Consider the following 20,291-nt stretch of genomic DNA (forward strand, 5'->3'; position numbering starts at 1 on the left):
CTGATGGACACAATAGTGATGGTGGTTGTGGTGACAGTGGTTGTGGTGATTTTTCTCTCAGGTGGTAGTTAGGGGATCCATATGTGTAACCATGCAGAGAAGCCAGAGAATCATGGTAGAGGCTAGCAACATGCTCACTGTGTTAGTTACCTACATCTGTGTGACAAGTCACCCCCAAACTTAGTAGCTTTAATCAATAACGAAAAGGTACTATTTCTTATTGTTTTTGCAGGTCAGTAATTCAGCAAGGGAGAGTGGATGGCTCGTTCACTGACAGGTCTAGCAGTTGATCCCAGCTGGTGGCTGGGGAACTGTTCAGCTGGAACGTACACATGGGGCCTCTCCGTGTGACCTGGGCTTCCTCCCAACATGGCGACTAGAGTCTAAGGTGAGCCCCAGAGACACAGAGAGTGAACCAAGCCAAAGCTGTGTTGCCTTTATCACCTGGTCTTGGAAATCACTCATGGTCACTTATCACTAGCATGTCCACCATGTTAGTTATAAAGGTCCACCCAGGTTCTAGCGGAGGGAAAGAGACCCCACCTCTCAGCGGAGGAGTGTGGACATCTATGATTGATTGTCGATTGTGTGAAGTGGACTAAAGTGATGTAAGTTACTGGACTCACTCATAAATCTCCCCGCACCCCTCCCTCCCTCCTCCTTCCCCAGCAGGGCACCTGTGTGTGATACATGGTGGAGATGACAATGACAAAAACGTCAGGGAGCCTGGATCCCTGAGTCACCACCTGGAGGAGAACCATCCAATCCATAATGTCTTTGTAAGCATGAGAATTACACTTTTAGTGTGTTAATCCTCTCAGAGTTGACAGTTGCTCTAAGGGTTTTATCCATATCCCCAAACTTGGAGCCAATGTCCCCCTCTTCTCCTATTAACAGTACATGTATCAGGACCACAAATGCAGGATGAAAGCAAAGGACTGAGGTTCATTTCTTTTTCCTCCTTATAACCTATGTGCCTCCCCGCCCCAAGGAGCAGCAATACAATGAGAGAAGGAGACGGAGGACCTCATGGGACTGCCTGGGTCACTGACCAGCAGGACCACTGATGCAGCCAAAAATGTCTCAGCCAAGCCAAACAGTGGAAAAGGGAAAATGTTAACATGAAGGCTGTAAATATTCAGTCCTTCTTTGAAGGATTTAGGGGAAAATGGAGATTGTTGTGTTGGAAATGATTGGCAAGCGGGTATCTGCAGAGGCCTTCCCACACCACCCAAGACATTGTCTGAAGGAGACAGCATACCTGATGTCTGTCCCAATAAAAAGCCTGGGAGAAGCATCTGTCAAGTGATATTTAGAACTGACATTTTCATAAGGATTCGGTCTACAGAGGGTTTTCGCAGGGCTCGGAAAATCACATTTCTCATCCTTCCTCCCCCCACCTTCTGCAATTAACCAAGCTTGCAGTGTTAAACGTACATTCAAAACAACTTGCGTTAGGGGCTACATTTTTATTAATTAATTAATTAATTAATTAATTAATTTTATTTTGGCTGCGTTGGGTCCTCGTTGCTGTGTGCGGGCTTTCTCTAGTTGCGGCGAGCGGGGGCTACTCTTCGTTGTGGTGCGCGGGCTTCTCATTGCAGTGGCTTCTCTTGTTACGGAGCACGGGCTCTAGGCACGCGGGCTTCAGTAGTTGTGGCTCACAGGCTCAGTAGTTGTGGCTCGCAGGCTCCAGAGTGCAGGCTCAGTAATTGTGGCGCACGGGCTTAATGGCTCCACGGCATGTGGGATCTTCCCGGACCAGGGCTCAAACTCATGTCCCCTGCATTGGCAGGCGGATTCTTAACCACTGCACCACCAGGGAAGTCCCGGACCTACATTTTTAAAGGCTTTTTTTTTGGCCTGGCTCACTCTGCCCCTAAAAGCTTTTTATTAATAATTTTGACAGTAATAATCATTCCAATTGTAATAATAATAATAATGCAAATAATGTCAAGAATTGTTTCTTTCCTAAACCGTTTAAGTTGCACACATCATGACTCTTCACTCCTAAATATTTCAGTGTGTATTTTCTATGAAATGGGAATTTTTTTGCATAACCATAGCACGGTTGTCGACCTCAGTAAATTTAACATTGACAATATTTTTTTTAATCTACCAATAGTGTTCTGATTTTATCAATAATTTGACTCAAGATTGTAGGGTTTGGCTTTTTTTCCCCTTAGCACATGATGTCATGTGTCTGCGATCTCCTTTTTCTGAAATATTTCTTCAGCCTTTTTTTATACTTTATGATATTGACAGCTTTGAATAATACAGTTCCTTATTTTCATTTTCCCTTGTTTCCTCATAATTAGATTCAGGTTGTGCTCAGCTGCCGGGTACCCACAGGTGATGCCATATTTTGCCCAGGGCATCCCTTCAGGCACACAGTGGTCTGTCTCCCCTTGTTGGTATTGATTTTAATCACAAAGGGTAATGACTTCTGTGAAACTCTTCAAAAGGAAGAGGCCTCTGAAGGTATAATTTCCTGGAATCTATTTTCTAAGTATAAGTCTGTGGACTTTCTAAGAATGAAACACGGGGTGTGAATGTTTTCTTGGTGGAAGGAAGCCAGGCAGATACATCCTAGCGCAGCAGCTGTGCTTTTGTGCAGCTGGATTATGGGGCGAGGCTGGGTCTCCATGCCCGCAGGGAGAGAAGACGGGGCCAGGACACGTGCACAGGCAATGTCCACTGAAGCTGGGGTCTCAGATGTCGAGGGAGGCCTTCCATCTGGCACTAAGCTTTGGGGAATGGAAGCCCAGACCCTGCGCTCATTCTCCATCAATTGGGAGATTCCTGAAGGAGGATGCTGGCCGCTAGCCATCCACGTAGATGGACGTCCCTGCTCTCTCACCAGGCGCACTGTCCTTCTGATATTTCCACATTCTGCTCGGGGGAGAAATAGGAGGGATGCTCACCCCACTTCCAGGGCCACTGATTGGAGAGGGGTGACTAACATAGTCTCAAGTCAGAAAAGGTCTGGATAAACTGGCCTTCACGAGGTTAAATATAAAGTGTACATTATATAATCACAAAATGACCTACTGTATTTCCATGGTTCTAAGAGGCTGGCCTCTACCTTCTATTGTTTGTGAACTTTAGATGCCTCCTAAAATCTGTGACAAAGGCAACAAATTATTTAACAGGTAAAGTAGTTGCCGATATAAGATCTACCTGGGTGCAGATAAAGGTTCAACTCATTGTCACCCGGCTTCTCCTCCACCACTGGTTACACTGAACAGGAATGCATTTTTTTTTTTCATCGAGGTACCATTTACATACACTAAAGTGCACCCTTCTTATTGTACAGTTCCCGGAGTTTTGACAAATGCATACTGCCATGTAACCAACACCAAAATCAAGATACAGGGCAGTTCCACAAAAAAAGTCCCCTTGTGCCTCTTTGTAGTCAAACCCTTCCCTCCTGGTCCCTGGCATCACTGATCTGTTCTCTATCCTTAGAGTTTTGCCTTTCCCAGAATATCACAGAGATGGAATTAGATCTGTCTAGCCTTTCTATGTCTACCTTCTTCTGCTCCTTGAATGCCTTTGAAATGAATCCTCTTTGTCACAAGTGTTAGTCATCAGTTCCTTTCTCCAGCTGAGTGGTACCCATGGCAGGGATGCCCCAGAGCATGTTTACCTAGTCATCATTTAAAGGACATTTGTGTTGTTTTCAGTTGGGGCTATTATGAATAAAGCCATTATAAACATTCATGTCCAGGTTTTTGTGTGGACATAAGTGTTCATTTCTCGTGGGTAAATAGTTAGGAGTAAGATGTCTGGGTCATATGGTAAGTGTATGTTTAACATTTTAGGAAGCTGCCCAACTGTTTTCCAAAGTTGTTTTATCAGTTTGCACAGCAATGCATGTGTGTCCCATATCCTGGTATTGTCAGCATTTTGTAGAAATTCTAATATAGACTTATTGGTATCTTATGGTGGTTTAAATGTGCATTTCCCTAATGACAAACGATGATGAATATCTTTCGATATGATGATTTGACCATATAACTTCTTTGGCAAAGTATTTGGTCAAATTTTTTAAATTGCACTATTTTCTTTTTCTTGAATTTGAAAGGTTTTTTTTTTTTTTACATATTCTGGGCAAGTCCTTTATCTGATATGTGTTTTGCAAACATTGTCCCCTAGTCTGGGGCTTGTCCTTCTGTTTTCTTAACAGTGTCTTTTTAAGAATAGTTTTTTATTTTGGTGAAGTCCAATTTATCATTTTTTCTTTCATGTGTTGTGTTTTTGATGTCGTATTTAAGAAATATTTGTCTAATTCAAGATCTCAAAGATTTTCTGACTTGTTTTCTTCTGGAAGCATTATAATCTTACATTTAAGTCTATCATCCACTTTGAGTTTGTTTTTCTATATGGCATGAAGTAGGGATTAACGCTGTGTACATTTACAATGTGAGTTTTTTATTTGTCTTCCTGCAAAGATGATACTAAGTCAAGGATATATCTCACAAATGATAAAGTCTTCAGCTGAAAGAAGTAGAAGAGATGCCAGACTTGTGCAGTCTGGCTTAGTTTTTGTGAGAAAGATCTAGAAACTAAGGTGGGCGACATGTTCACTGAATATCGACAGTGTGCCTCAGCTGTTGAATTGGTTGAAATCGTGGCATCCATATCAAAGGAGGTACTAATCTTACTGTTTTCCATAATAGACAAGCGATGCTTGAATGGCTGTTAAATTTTTATGTGATTTTTTTTAAAGAGAGATACTGACAAAAGAAAGCAGTATGACAATGATCTTGGTGGGTTTGGCCCGGGGTGGGGGTAGGAAAGAGGGAGGTGGGGGACTGAACAGCATTTCTGAGGAGCAGAAAAGAGTCTTCATTCTCTGGAAATGCAGCCCAAGGTTAAGACCTCAAACTCTGACATCAGCCAAACTAGTTTAAAATCTCAGTCCTTTATCACTGTAGCTGTGGGTCTTTAAGTGACTTACTTAACCTCTCTGATTTTTCGTTTCCACATCAATAAACTGTAGATAAGAAAACTACCTATCTCATAGTTTCTATTGTGAGCAATTAAAATAAGATAATCCGTGCCAAATACCTAGTTTGATGGTTGGTGTCTTGTAGGTTCTCAAAAAAAGGTTAGCTGTTCTTCTGGCTATTCATTATTTACCCCCTCAAGTTTCATACATGTATCAGGCATCGGGGGTATCCAAATGGGATAAAATTCCTCCAGAGGCTTGGCCTAGTAACATTGGGAATGGGACCAAGGCAGACAGGCTCCCAGAGGTTGACTTAGTTTGCATGTGAGTTTTCGGTGTGTATGTGTGTGTGTGTGTATACAGTGTGAGATAGGCTTGAGGATGTGTACATTTCCCATGGTGCGAGTTTTGTCTTCCTGAAGAGATAATATTAAGCCCAGGATGCATCATACAAATGATGGGCTACTCACTTTAAAAGAGTATGATAAATAAAAGTTTTCTGAGCCACTCAAGCCAGCCTGGGGGCCAGAGATCCACCTTGGATTTCCAGAGGGCCGAGCCTTGCACTCAGACGGGAAGGAATCAGCCTGGGGAGGGCTGGGGGAGGACACACAAGGTGGTCCACACCGGGCAGTTAGCCAGTTTCCTAGAGCCTGGTGGCAAAGAGCATGGGTCTTGGAGCTACCGACACCTGGTTTTGGACAAATCAGTTTCTGGGCAAGTGACTTAACCTCTTTGAAGCCCAGTTGCCTCGCTCGGGAGGCATGAATAATTTCTCCGTCTCAGGTGGATGGAAGGAGAAAGAGAGACACTTGTGCAGCCCCTGGTGAGCACCCAGCGGTTTATGCTGTTTTTGTAATTATCCTGATAACTCAAGCAATCCGGTTAGTCTGGGACAGAGGGTGGAGGAGGAGGCTTGAGAGGCAGGGGGACGGGTGAGAAGGGGGCTGGGATCGTGTGACGAGGAATGTGGATGTTATCTTGAAGGTAATGGTTAACCAGGGAAGGGGCTTAAGCAAAGAGTGCAGAATTTTAGAAAAAGCACCTGGACACCTGGCAGGACGACAAATCGCAAGAGGTCCGACAGGGGCAGGGAGAGTAGTTAGGAGACGTGGAGAAATCCAGGCAAGAAACAAAGGCTGCAGAACCTAGGCGATGGCGTAGGGGATGGAGGGGAGGGGCAGACATGGGGAGCACTCAGGAGGCAGCACAGAGGCTGGGCTGGGGTGAGACGGGAGCGGGAGGTGGAGATGCGGGCGTCGGGGGCTGTCCCACTCGGGCGACATGGGAGAAGACGGGGTGGACGGGTTTGGAGGGAGAGAAAATGAGTTCACATTCATCCTGATGTGGCCGCAGACCATGGAGGGAAGATGTCCTGCACGCAGTTCACATTTAGACCTAGAGCTGCAAGGAAGGGTCCTCCCTGGAGACGCCCATCAGGCAGATGTCAACAAATAGCTCGACGAAACTTCAGTGGGGACAAAATTGCTCAGAGACGGACTGGTTAGGAGACGCCAGATAACCTGCGTGTCCAGGCCTATTCTGCTGGTTGACCTTGGGTAGGTTACTCAACCACTCTGAGCACCACCCAGTTTCGTCATCCGTAGAGGGAGAGTCAGAGTCCTTGTGGGCTTATTCAGGAATGAAATGGGTACAGACATGCCGAGGGCTCAGATCAGGCAGAGCAAGCGCTCCAGAACCTTCCTTGCTGCCAAGAAGGGCAGAGGGCTGAGGGGAGGGGCTGGGAGCAGCCCCAGGTGAGGAAAGGTCTTCAGAAGGGAGGGAGTCTTCAGAACACAGGGTTGGAGGACCCAAGTGAGGGGCCTCCGAAGGAGGGCCCTGGACCATTTCACGAGATCCGGGGAGGAACCGAGGAGGTTCCTCAACCCAGATGAGACAACAGGAGGTTGTCGGCATCGTTGGTGGGTGGGAGGCTGCAGTGGGAAGGAAAGCAGAAGGAACAGAGTGAGATGAACGCTTAGCTAGAAGAGAAACAGAAGAAGCTCTCTGTCCCGAGAACAGTTAAAGCAGTTGTACAGGCAGAAACCCTTCGTCTCATGTGATACGATACATCCCGGGGAGTCGTGTGCTCATTGTACAGCTGGGCAAAGCAAGCTGAGTCTCAGAGAGGTTGGAAGACTTGCTCAAGGTCACACAGCTGGTGAGAATGGAGTCTGATTTCAGATGGACTTGGCCTTCAATTCTAAAGCCAAGAGGTGAGGGTAGACAGGAGGAGACATGGGCTCAAAATTAGAAAGAATGTTTTAGCAATCACGAACACCTGATGACGGACTAAACAAAAGTAAGGAGACCACTGTCCTGGGAATGCGCCCTCGTAACCCAGACAAGCAACCTCCAGGAGGAACCATCTTTTCATCTTCGGTACACAAGTTTACATAGTGGGTAGTGAGTTTCTTGAAGTTTTATTTATTTTTGAATCTCCTGATTTACTACAGTGCCTGTGATATCGTGGGAATTTAAGAAGGTGTACTGGCTGGCTGGCCTTCGAGGGGATCTTTGTACTAAGGAATTAGACACGTTATCTGTGCTCTAAGGCCCTTCCCTGGTCTGAGTCTGAAATCCCTGAGCCACAGCTCGGAAATCTCCAATGGGAGTGAGCTCTGAGCATCAGGGGCTGAAAACAAGCCAGGCAGATACCAGCACGCCAAGAAGGAGCAGGGCGGGGACCCAGGCCAGGAGTCAGTTCGTCAGGGACCAGAACCAGGCCTGGACCCAAGAAACAGAGATCCGGCACACAAAGGGCTTCTAGAAACATTAACCTCTAACAGCAGGTGCCAAGAGAGAACTGAGGTCCAGGACACGGGGTGGTGGACACGAGCCAGTCAAGGCCTCAGGCCCTGCTTTGTGGGGTGAGCTGGCCAGGAGCTTGCACTCCAGGAGGCTGGGCCATGTGGGCAGTTCCCCCATGAATCCTGAGTGCGCCGGAAAGTTGGTCTCCTGGGGACGCTGGGAAGGAAGTGAAAAGGGCAGCCTCGGTAGTTCTGAGCCCTTCCTTCTCTGACTGGGCGAGGTAAGACAGGAGTGCCTTTCATAATCCTTGCAGAGATGCTTCGGTAATGAAGGGCCAACCACAAGGCACTTCATATACTTTACAGGACTCAGCGCTCAAAGCAAAGCAGCCGCGTTTGTGATACTGAAGCCCAGAGAGGGCAAGCACCTAGTCTAGGCCACACAACTAGGAAACAGGGAACTTGGAGAGAAGCCCAGACTCCCAGGGTTAGGGAAAGAGGAGCGAGCTTCTCAGGTCCAAAAACTTCTCCGTCATTCTTTTCTTCTCGAAGATACCAAGACCAGAGAGAAGACATTGATTTAGAATCAAGGCAGGCTTTTTAGAGCTGGGGAACTCACTTGGAGGGGAAGAAAGATTTTGTCTGTTGGATCATGTTCCTTGATTCCGGATGCAGGGCTCACCCCGCCGTGCCCCTGGGTGCGTGGAGACCTTGAGGGGAACAGGCTTGAGCGCAGCGCGGTGTGAGGACAGGATGCGAGCGGCGCACGCGGACATGCACTTGTCGTGTTCTTCTTAGAGAATGCCGCGGGGAACGCATCACGTGAGGGTACAGCAGGCACCTGGGAGCTGGACCCCAGTTCTGCAGGCTACATGCCCCTCTGGTTCGCTTTCCCAGCATCAGGCCTGGAGCGTGACCTCCAGTCCCTGGGAAGGGCTTTGTTCTTCACTCCCTGCCCCACCGTCTTTGTTCCTGGTGGAGCTAATTTGGCCCAGTGGTGGCTAATTAGCCCCAAAGGTGAGGAGAACAATGGCAGAAGTCCTGGACTTTTCCTCAGCTGGTGTCTCAGTTTTTTTACGAGGTGGGGAAGGGGGACAGGGGATCCTGACTTCTTAGCCCCCCTTCCAAGCTCTTTCCTTGGTCACGTGAGATGCTGAGTTCTGTCTCTTTTTAAACTCACCTGCCAGCACTATGACAGCCTTACAATATCCACGGTTGGCCCTGTCACCACCGGGACCCAATTGTGAGAAAGCTGGAGTTTTTTTCTTTACTCTTGGGAGGTAAACTACTGCTTTGCTCTGTAAGGGAGGAAAAAGCAAGGGGACCACTCGAGTATACCAGATGCCCCGAGGTAACATTCTCCCAGAATGGCCCCCAAAGCTGGCATGCTGCGGCCCTGGCTTGCCCAAGCTCAGAACATGCACTCGTGTTGTCAGGTTTCCAAGCTTTGTGCTGCACTTACACAGACCATCCATCTGTGAAGAGGGCCATTGTGGTCTCTACAGACTGGGGCCCAAATCTACCTCTGAAGGTCATCCAGGCCCGCTTGTTTGTGGGCTCTTGATCATAGGAAAGGCAATTTTTAGACTTCTCTTTTTTTAGTGTAAGTATCTTATTTTTACCTCGGGGTTCAGAAAGGGGAAGAAATTCATCTGAGTTCCCAGGGGGTAACTAGGACCCTGATGCCTTACAACTTTCAGCAGGAACCCAGATAGTCTTGGTCAACGGGCATCCACAGATAGGCAGAATGGGGGGCAGGGACCTTGGCAAAGTGCCACGGGAGTAAATCTGTCTGGTGCCCTCCCCCCGCCCCTCCATTCTCCCTGCCTCAAATCTCTAGAGTCTTTCTGGAGCCTGGTTTCTGGTTTCTCCTTATTAACTGAGTGACCAGAGACCACACACACACCCCTAATCTTAAAAGGTTACGCAGTGTAGTGGTTGAGATGGAGGTGTGCGGTCACACAGAGGGTCGGGCTCCACTTACCACTCACTAGTGACAAGATGCTCAGCCCCATCCTGTGATTTTTTTTTTTTGTGCTTCATTTTTCTCATCTGTAAATGGGGATAATAGAACCTAATTCACAAGGTTGTTCGGAAGATTAAATGAGCTCCTGTGTGTAAAATCCTAAAAACAATGAATTATCATTATTTTTGCTTTCCAAAAATAGATGACTAGTGGTGTAATTCCAAGACCTTTGGTCCCTGAGACTGAAAAATATGGACAGTGGCTTTCTGGATCCTTCCTAGGCTAGGATCATTTCAAGGTGTTAAGCACGACAGTCAGCCACTGATAAATCTTCTGTTTTTGTGTTTCTCATTTATTTTTTCCTTTTCCCACTGGCGTGCTTTCTAGATACTTTGTTTCTCTCTAAGATGATAATCAGCTGATATTACTGACTAATCAATTTCAACAGGAATTTTTAAACAGAGTAAGCATAACCAATGCTTAACCAACAGGAATGATATAAATATAAATAAATAGGGACAATACAACAATGCATCTCTCTATGCGGCACGAAGTCTCTAAGACCCAGTGCCTCCACTTCCTGGATCCACGGCCTCGTGTCATCCCCTCCCCTTGAGTAACTTGCTTCTGCCTAATAGACTATGAGCCCAGTGAGGGGGCGTCTCTTCCATGATTAAGTTACGGAAGATTGTGACCCCATCTCGCTGGCAGTCTTGCCGCTTTGATGGAACCAGCTGCCAGCTGTGTTGGGGAGGCCCCAGGGTGAAGAAACAAGGGGGACCCAGTCAACAGCCAGAGAGGAACTGAGCCCTCAGGAAACCCAGTACTACAGACGACCACTCTGAGCTTGGAAGACATCCTTTTCCAGTTGAGCTTCTGGATGAGACCCCATCCTGGACGACATCTCAACTGAAGCCCAGACTCCAGCTAAACCTTCCTGGTTTCCTACCAGCAGAAACTGTGAGATAGTAGATGTGTTGATTAAGCCACTGAGTTTGGGGTAAACTGAGCTGCGGGAGGAAACAACTAGTAGCACACACTGGCTTATCTGAATTCTTGCCTTGCATTGTTTCTCAGAGTGGTTACGCAACTCCTGCCAGATCACACAGCCAGGAAGTTGTAAACCTGGCCCTTGAACCCACATCCTAGCTGTTTCTCAGTAGAGCCTGCAGGATGTAGTGTCCTGGACTATCTCCTGAGATTTCCTTTATGCATTTTAGCTTCAGTTTTTACAATGATTCCCTTGCTTTCATCATCTGATGTGGGGAAAGAGTCAACGCTCACTGGCCCCCCAGCTCTGCCAGGGACTCTGCACACATTGTCACACCTGGTCCCCCTCGCTTGGTTACGTGGGCACCGTTGTACTCAATGCACTGGCTTCCCCAAAGTGGGTTTTGCAGACACTGACCCCTCAAAGTGCTCTGTGGAAAGTGTCCCATGGCCACAATATTTGGGCAACACCAAGTCCCCCTCTTGGTGACTCACTATGCACGTGAGTCCAGTAAAGTCCGGAAGAGCCACAGCGAGGACCGCTGCCTAATGTTTTGTACCGTGTATCCTAATCCTAAAGACTCTCATCCAGCTCACATCCCAAGGAACATTCCACAAGATACACTTCTGGGAATGCTGGCTTACAGGCAATTTTCACACTTGTATTTTTTTTTTTTGGCTATGTCTCACAAAAAACTTTGTAATGACAGCATAACATTTTCCATTTTACAGATGAGAAAACCGAGAGTCAGGGAGTAGTCAAATCATCACAGATCATGCCTGTCATCAGGCTGGTGGCCAGTCTCCGCAATATTTGCTGTGGTTACCCTACCCTCCCTCCCTCACTCCTTCCTTTCTTTTCTAAATTTCTCCTATGGTTCTACCATGTCACCTTCTCTTCCCATTTTCACACTGCTCCTTATCCTATCCCCTCACTTCCAAATCCTCAGCACCTATCTTGTCCCCCAATGTCTGGATTTGGAGTAGCAAACTTCCAGAACATCTGGAAAGGTGCCCTTGCCTCCCTACCCGCCCCCCACAAGCTGAGGCCTCCTGACAATTGTCACTGCATGGGGTGGGAGGGCGTGGGAGAGGTCAGGACCCCAGGCTCTGGAGCCAGAGTGCCTTTGCTTGCTTCTCTGTGCCTCAGTTTCCTTCTCTATAAAATGCATATAAAAATAGTATCCATGTCATAGAGCTGTGGTGGGCTTAAAGGAGCTTCTCCAGGGAAAGCCCATGGAATAGGGCTTGGCAAGTAGCGAGGCCCGGCAGGTATTAGTTATTATTACTGCACGGCCTATGCCTCTGTGAATTCTGTGGGGGTCAGAGCATATTTATATTTACCACCTTAGTTCTTTTTTTTTTTTTTTTTTTATTCAACGAGTATTTATTAAGCACCTAATATGTGCCAGACATTGTATTAGGTTCTGGGCATACAACAGTGAACAGTCACTATCTCTTCTGAAAGAAGAATGAAATAAACAAGTAAAAATAAATAAATGAGCAGGACAATTAAGGACTGATAAATAAAACCAGTTATTACAGACAGAAAGTGGGCTGGGTGGCGGTGGCTACTTTAGATTGGGTGATCAAAGACGCTACTGATTTTTCACTGTTAAGCAAAATGTTTGTTATGGTTTATGATAAACAACCACTGTTAAAATATGAAATTTCCAATTACTAACTTATTAAAAAGAAGAGCATTAAAATTTTATTAAATGTTTTTAGGCATCTATTTAAATGTTTTATTTTGATTTGTTTTTGTTACATTAATTCATAATGAATTACGTTAATAGTATTCTAATTTTGAAGCATTATAAAAACTCCATGATAAAAATTCTAATAATCAATTTATGTATTATTACTTTAATCCATGGATGGATTAAGTGTCCTAATATTTGGCTGAATCTGGGCCACCACTTGTTTTTGTACAGCCAGCAAGCTAAGAATGATTTTAACATTTTTAAATGGTTGAAAAAATCAAAAGAATAATAATGATGCTGATGGTGGCATGTGAAACTTATCTGAAATTGAACTTTTGGTGTCCACAAATAACATTCTGTATTACTCTCTTATTGCTGCTGTGACGAACTACCACAAATTTAGTGGTTTAAAACAACACAAGTTTACTTTCTTATAGTTCTGGATTTTAGAGTCTGAAATCAGTGTTTCTGAGATAATGTCAAGGTGTTCATGGGGCTGGGTCCATCCTGAGGCTGAGGACAGAATGCCTTTTCTGACTTCTAGGGGTGCAATTCTTTCTTTTTTAAAAAATTTAATTTAATTAATTTATTTTTTTATCCAGCAAGTTCTTATTAGTCATCTATTTTATACATATTACTGTATAAATGTCAATCCCAATCTCCCAATTCATCCCACCACCACCAACCGCCCCCCACCCCGCTTTCCCCCTTTGGTGTCCATACATTTGTTCTCTACATCTGTGTCTCTATTTCTGCCCTGCAAACGGGTTCATCTGTACCATTTTTCTAGATTCCACATATATGTGTTAATATACGATATTTGTTTTTCTCTTTATGACTTACGTCACTCTGTATGGCAGTCTCTAGGTCCATCCACGTCTCCACAAATGACCCAATTTCATTCCTCTTTATGGCTGAATAATATTCCATTGTATATATGTACCATATCTTCTTTATCCATTCGTCTGCTGATGGACACTTAGGTTGCTTCCATGACCTGGCTATTGTAAAAAGTGCTGCAATGAACATTGGGGTGCATGTGTGTCTTTTTGAATTATGGTTTTTTCTGGGTCTATGCCCGGTAGTGGGATTGCTGGGTCATATGGTAATTCTATTTTTAGTTTTTTAAGGAACCTCCATACTGTTCTCCATAGTGGCTGTATCAATTTACATTCCCACCAGCAGTGCAAGAGGGTTCCCTTTTCTCCACACCCTCTCCAGCATTTGTTGTTTGTACATTTTCTGATGATGCCCATTCTAACTGGTGTGAGGTGATACCTCATTGTAGTTTTGATTTGCATTTCTCTAATAATTAGTGATGTTGAATAGCTTTTCATGTGCTTCTTGGCCATCTCTATGTCTTCTTTGGAGAAATGTCTCTTTAGGTCTTCTGCCCATTTTTGGATTGGGTTGTTTGTTTTTTTAATATTGAGCTGCATGAGCTGTTTATATATTTTGGAGATTAATCCTTTGTCCATCGATTCGTTTGCAAATATTTTCTCCCATTCTGAGGGTTGTCTTTTCATCTTGTTTATAGTTTCCTTTGCTGTGCAAAAGCTTTTAAGTTTCATTAGGTCCCATTTGTTTATTTTTGTTTTTATTTCCCTTACTCTAGGAGGTGGGTCAAAAAAGATCTTGCTGTGATTTATGTCAAAGAGTGTTCTTCCTATGTTTTCCTCTAAGAGTTTTATAGTGTCTGGTCTTACATTTAGGTCTTTAATCCATTTTGAGTTTCTTTTTTGTGTATGGTGTAAGGAGTGTTCTCATTTCATTCTTTTACATGTAGCTGTCCAGTTTTCCCAGCACCACTTATTGAAGAGACTGTCTTTTCTCCATTGTATATCCTTGCCTCCTTTGTCATAGATCAGTTGACCATAGCTGCGTGGGTTTATCTCTGAGTTTTATATCCTGTTCTGTTGATCTATATTGCTGTTTTTGTGCCAGTAGCATATTGTCTTGATTTTTGTAGCTTTGTAATATAGTCTGAAGTCAGGGAGTCTGATTCTTCCAGCTCTGTTTTTTTCCCTCAAGATTGCTTTGGCTATTTGGGGTCTTTTGTGTCTCCATACATATTTTAAGATTTTTTTTTCTAGTTCTGTAAAAAAATGCCATTGGTAATTTGATAGGGATTGTGTTGAGTCTGTAGATTGCTTTGGGTAGAATAGTCATTTTCATAATATTGATTCTTGCAATCCAAGAACATGGTACATCTCTCCATCTGTTTGTGTCATCTTTGATTTCTTTCATCAAGGTCTTATAGTTTTCTGAGTACAGGTCTTTTACCTCCTTAGGTAGGTTTATTCCTAGGTATTTTATTCTTTTTGTTGCAGTGATGAATGGGATTGTTTCCTTAATTTCCCTTTCTGATCTTTCATTGTTAGTGTATAGGAATGCAAGTGATTTCTGTGCATTAATTTTGTATCCTGCAAATTTATCAAATTCATTGATTAGCTCTAGTAGTTTTCTGGTGGCATCTTTAGGATTGTCTATGTATAGTATCATGTCATCTGCAAACAGTGATGGTTTTACTTCTTTTCCAATTTGGATTCCTTTTATTTCTTTTTCTTCTCTGATTGCCGTGGCTAGGACTTCCAAAACTATGTTGAATAATAGTGGCAAGAGTGGGCATCCTTGCCCTGTTCCTGATCTTAGAGGAAATGCTTTCCAGTTTTCACCATTGAGAATGATATTTGCTGTGGCTTTGTCATATATGGCCTTTATTATGTTGAGGTAGTTTCCCTCTATGTCCACTTTCTGAAGAGTTTTTATCATAAATGGGTGTTGAATGTTGTCAAAAGCTTTTTCTGCATCTATTGAGATGATCATATGGTTTTTCTTCTTTAGTTTGTTAATATGGTGTATCACATTTATTGATTTGCGTATATTGAAGAATCCTTGCATTGCTGGGAAAAATCCCACTTGATCATGGTGTATGATCATTTTAATGTGTTGTTGGATTCTGTTTGCTAGTATTTTGTTGAGGATTTTTGTATCTATATTCATCAGTAATATTGGTCTGTAATTTCCTTTTTTTGTAGTATATTTGTCTGGTTTTGGTATCAGGGTGATGGTGGCCTCATAGAATGAGTTTGGGAGTGTTCCTTCCTCTGAAATTTTTTGGAGGAGTTTGAGAAGGATGGGTGTTACCTCTTCTCTAAATGTCTGATAGAATTCACCTGTGAAGCCATCTGGTCCTGGACTTTTGTTTGTTGGAAGATTTTTAATCACAGTTTCAATTTCATTACTTGTGATTGGTCTGTTCATATTTTCTATTTCTTCCTGGTTCAGTCTTGGAAGGTTATACATTTCTAAGAATTTGTCCATTTCTTCCAGGTTGTCCATTTTATTGGCATAGAGTTGCTTGTAGTAGTCTCTTAGGATGCTTTGTATTTCTGTGGTGTCTGTTGTAACTTCTCCTTTTTCATGTCTAATTTTATTGATTTGAGTCCTCTCCCTCTTTTTCTTGATGAGTATGACTAAAGGTTTATCAATTTTGTTTATCTTCTCAAAGAACCAGCCTTTAGTTTTATTGATCTTTGCTATTGTTTTCTTTGTTTCTGTAACATTTATTTCTGCTCTGATCTTTATGATTTCTTTCCTTCTACTAACTTTGGGTTTTGTTTGTTCTTTCTCTAGTTCCTTTAGGTGTAAGGTTAGATTGTTTATTTGAGATTTTTCTTGTTTCTTGAGGTAGGATTGTATTGCTATAAACTTCCCTCTTAGAACTGCTTTTGCTGCATCCTATAGGTTTTGGAACATCGTGTTTTCATTGTCATTTGTCTCTAAGGTATTTTTTGATTTCCTCTTTGATTTCATCAGTGATCTCTTGGTTATTTAGTAATGTATTGTTTAGCCTCCATGTGTTTGTGTTTTTCCCATTTTTTTCTCTGTAATTGATTTCTAGTCTCATAGAATTGTGGTTGGAAAAGACGTTTGATATGATTTCAATTTTCTTAATTTTACCGAGGCTTGATCTGTGACCCAAGATGTGATCTATCCTGGAGAATGTTCCGTGTGCACTTGAGAAGAAAGTGTAATCTGCTGTTTTTGGATGGAATGTCTTATAAATATCAATTAAATCTATCTGGTCTATTGTGTCATTTAAAGCTTTTGTTTCCTTATTAATTTTCTGTCTGGATGATCTGTCCATTGGTGTAAGTGAGGTGTGATAAAGTCCCCCACTGTTATCGTGTTACTCTTGATTTCCTCTTTTATAGCTGTTAGCAGTTGCTTTATATATTGAAATGTTCTTATGTTGGGTGCATATATATTTATAATTGTTATATCTTCTTATTGGATTGATCCCTTGATCATTATGTAGTATCCTTCTTTGTCTCTTTTAACATTCTTTATTTTAAAGTCTATTTTATCTGATATGAGTATTGCTACTCCAGCTTTCTTTTGATTTCTATTGGCATGGAATATCCTTTTCCATCCCCTCACTTTCAGTCTGTATGTGTCCCTAGGTCTGAAGTGGGTCTCTTGTAGACAGCATATATATGGGTCTTGTTTTTGTATCCATTCAGCGAGCCTGTGTCTTTTGGTTGGAGCATTGAATCCATTCACATTTAAGGTAATTATCAATATGTATGTTCCTATTGCCATTTTCTTAATTGTTTTGGGTTTGTTTTTGTAGGTTCTTTTCTTCTCTTGTGTTTCCCACTTAGAATAGTTCCTTTAGCATTTGTTGTAAAGCTGGTTTGGTGGTACTGAATTCTCTTAGTTTTTGCTGGTCTGTAAAGCTTTTGATTTCTGCATCGAATCTGAATGAGATCCTTGCCAGGTAGAGTAATCTTGGTTGTAGGTTCTTCCTTTTCATCACTTTAAATATATCATGTCACTCTGTCTGGCTTGTAGAGTTTCTGCTGAGAAACCGGCTGTTAACCTTATGGGAGTTCCTTTGTATGTTATTTGTCTTTTTTCCCTTGTTGCTTTCAATAATTTTTCTTTTCTTTAATTTTTGTTATTTGATTACTATGTGTCTCAGCGTGTTTCTCCTTGGGTTTATCCTGCCTGGGACTCTCTGCACTTCCTGGACTTGGGTGGCTATTTCCTTTCCCATGTTAGGGAATTTTTTGACAATAATCCTTTCAAATATTTTCTTGGTTCCTTTCTATCTCTCTTCTCCTTCTGGGACCACTATAATGTGAATGTTGGTGTGTTTAATGTTGTCCCAGAGGTCTCTTAGGCTGTCTTCATTTCTTTTCATTCTTTTTTCTTTATTCTGTTCCATGGCAGTGAATTCCACCATTCTGTCTTCCAGGTCACTTATCCTTTCTTCTGCCTCAGTTATTCTGCTACTGATTCCTTCCAGTGTAATTTTCATTTCAGTTATTGTATTGTTAATCCCTGTTTGTTTGTTCTTTAATCCTTCTAGGTGTTTGTTCTTTAATTCTTCTAGGTCTTTGTTAAACATTTCTTGCATCTTCTTGATCTTTGGCTCCATTCTTTTTCCGAGGTCCTGGATCATCTTCACTATCATAATTTTGAATTTTTTTTCTAGAAGGTTGCCTAGCTCCACTTCATTTAGTTGTTTTTCTGGGGTTTTATCTTGTTCCTTCATCTGGTACATAGTCCTCTGCCTTTTCATTTTGTCTGTCTTTCTGTGAATGTGGTTTTCTTTCCACAGGCTGCAGGATTGGAGTTCTTCTTGCTTCTGCTGTCTGCCCTCTGGTGCATGAGGCTATCTAAGAGGCTTGTGCAAGCTTCCTAATGGGAGGGACTGCTGGTGGGTAGAGCTGGGTGTTGCTCTGGTGGGCAGAGCTCAGTCAAACTTTAATATGCTTGTCTGCTGATTGGTGGGGCTGAGTTCCCTCCCTGTTGGTTGTTTGGCCTGAGGCGACCCAGCACTGGAGGCTACAGGCTCTTTGGTGGGGCTAATGGCAGACTCTGGGAGGGCTCACACCAAGGACTACTTCCCAGAACTTCTGCTGCAAGTCTCCCCATCCCTGTGGTGAGCCACAGCCACTCCCCGCCTCCGCAGGAGACCCTCCAACACTAGCTGGTACGTCTGGTTCAGTCTCCTATGGGGTCACTGCTCCTTTCCCCTGGGTCCTGATGTGCACACTACTTGGTGGGTGCCCTCCAAGAGTGGAGTCTCTGTTTCCCCCAGACCTGTCAAAGTCCTGCAATCAAATCTCTCTGGTGTTCAAAGTCTTATTCTCTGAGAATTCCTCCTTCCATTGCTGGACCCCCAGGTTGGGAAGCCTGACATGAGGTTCAGAACCTTCAGTCCAGTGGGTGGATTTCTGTGGTATAATTGTTCCCCAGTTTGTGAGTCACCCACCCAGCGGTCATGGGATTTGATTTTACTGTGACTGCGCCCCTCCTGCTGTCTCATTGTGGCTTCTCCTTTGTCTTTGGATGTGGGGTATCTTTTTTGGTGAGTTCCAATGTCTTCCTGTCGATAATTGTTCAGTAGTTAGTTGTGATTCTGGCGCTGTCTCAAGAGGGAATGAGCACATGCCCTTGTACTCCACCATCTTGCACCAATCTTAACCTTAGCTCTTTACACATAGAAGGCCTTCAAAAAATACTGCTGCTGACTCACTGAACTTACTGTCCTGGAAAGAATCTCAGGTTCTCCAAAGCAAAAGGGGCAATGAGGACCTCTCCCCAGGGTGGCAAGGGACTGGAGTGGAGACTCTGGGGACTGAGGTCACTGGCAACCCAGGAGGAGGGCAGAGGCAGGAGCCCAAGCCTGCAGCCTTGACCCAGTGCCCAGCACCCTGCTGCCCTTGAATTAGAGCCTCTCGGCCTTGCCCAGCCCTGGTTGGAAAACCAGGAGCTTTAGATGTGATCTTCTGAGGTGTGACCCTGACTCTTGCTGCCTGAGAACAAAGGCCGATTAGGGTTCTTTTGTGAGAGGCAGCTGAGTGGAAGCTGAGGACTGCTTCCCCAAAGGGTGGCCTGACCAGTGGCTGGATTTCTGAAATAAATGCCCCACCTGTGCCCACTTTTCTAATCGGTAACATCCCAGCCTTTAGCAGGGGTTCTTCAGCTCTCCCTGACCCATGTGGGGACCGTCTTGATCTTTGGGATCATTTTGGAACATCTCCCCCCCACGACACCTCCAAGTGCTCTCCGACATAAACTTCACCCTCTGAGGAAACAGGCTCTGGGAACCCGACTTCAAAGCTTGGCGATGTGGGCTCCTCGCAGAAGTACTTGAAGCAACAATGAGCTTGAACCAGGTCTGGGTCGGGCTCCGAGTGGGCACGCCTGAACCTGGCAACTATTGTGTCCAAAGTCACGGGGCAGCCACAGATGAACAATGCACCTGGCAGCCCACAAGGGTCTCTTTCAAAGCTAAGTTGCTCTTGCCAGCTGTGCCAAGCAGAGGGCCTGCATACACAAACTGCCATTTATTTTTTTCAATATCAAAGAATTACACTAAATGAAAATCATAATATTTTTTTTCTTTTTTTATAATAAATGGAGTGTAGCGACATCAAAGGAAAAATTTACACAAAAGAAAGAACAAGTCCTCCTGTGATCCTAGGCCTCTCAACCACCATGATCTTTTGGATGCCTCTATCTCTAGTGTTTCTGTTTTCTTTTTTATTTAACACCACTGTCATAAGTATATACAAATTTGCCTCTCTGTTGCTTGTTTAACTGAGAATCATTACAGGCACAGAGGTGCTGTATCATCTTTTTACGTATTGTTTTCATGGGTATAGAGCTTTCCCTCAAAGAGATGTGCTGTGACAAACTCAAACATTTTTCTTCTTTGGAGAATGATGTGCTATTATAAATAAGACTGGTGGATATCCCTGAACTATACCATGCCAGAATTTATGACTTGTTTTGTTTCGCATTTTGATAATGCTACCATTTTTCTTTTTCTCTTTGTCCAAAATGGAGACTCCAAATTCATTGCCTCTAGACATGTGTGAGACTGCAGTGTTCAGATAAGGTGATTTTTT

The 20,291-nt window shown here is 43.7% G+C and overlaps 1 long non-coding RNA gene across 2 annotated transcripts; it reads left to right on the forward strand.

Annotated features, from left to right (window-relative positions):
- The first annotated feature begins 234 nt into the window (after positions 1-234).
- Positions 235-20,276, forward strand: LOC118880616. Of its 2 annotated transcripts, none has more exons than XR_005016349.1 (3): positions 235-388; positions 670-779; positions 20,230-20,276. It is a non-coding gene; the product is annotated as an uncharacterized LOC118880616 (long non-coding RNA). The 2 variants fall into 2 exon arrangements; XR_005016350.1 differs by having other exon boundaries at positions 673-779.
- The last annotated feature ends 15 nt before the right edge of the window (positions 20,277-20,291 follow it).

This window comes from Balaenoptera musculus, chromosome 15 (assembly GCF_009873245.2).
Source record: "Balaenoptera musculus isolate JJ_BM4_2016_0621 chromosome 15, mBalMus1.pri.v3, whole genome shotgun sequence".
Classification (NCBI taxonomy): domain Eukaryota; kingdom Metazoa; phylum Chordata; class Mammalia; order Artiodactyla; family Balaenopteridae; genus Balaenoptera; species Balaenoptera musculus.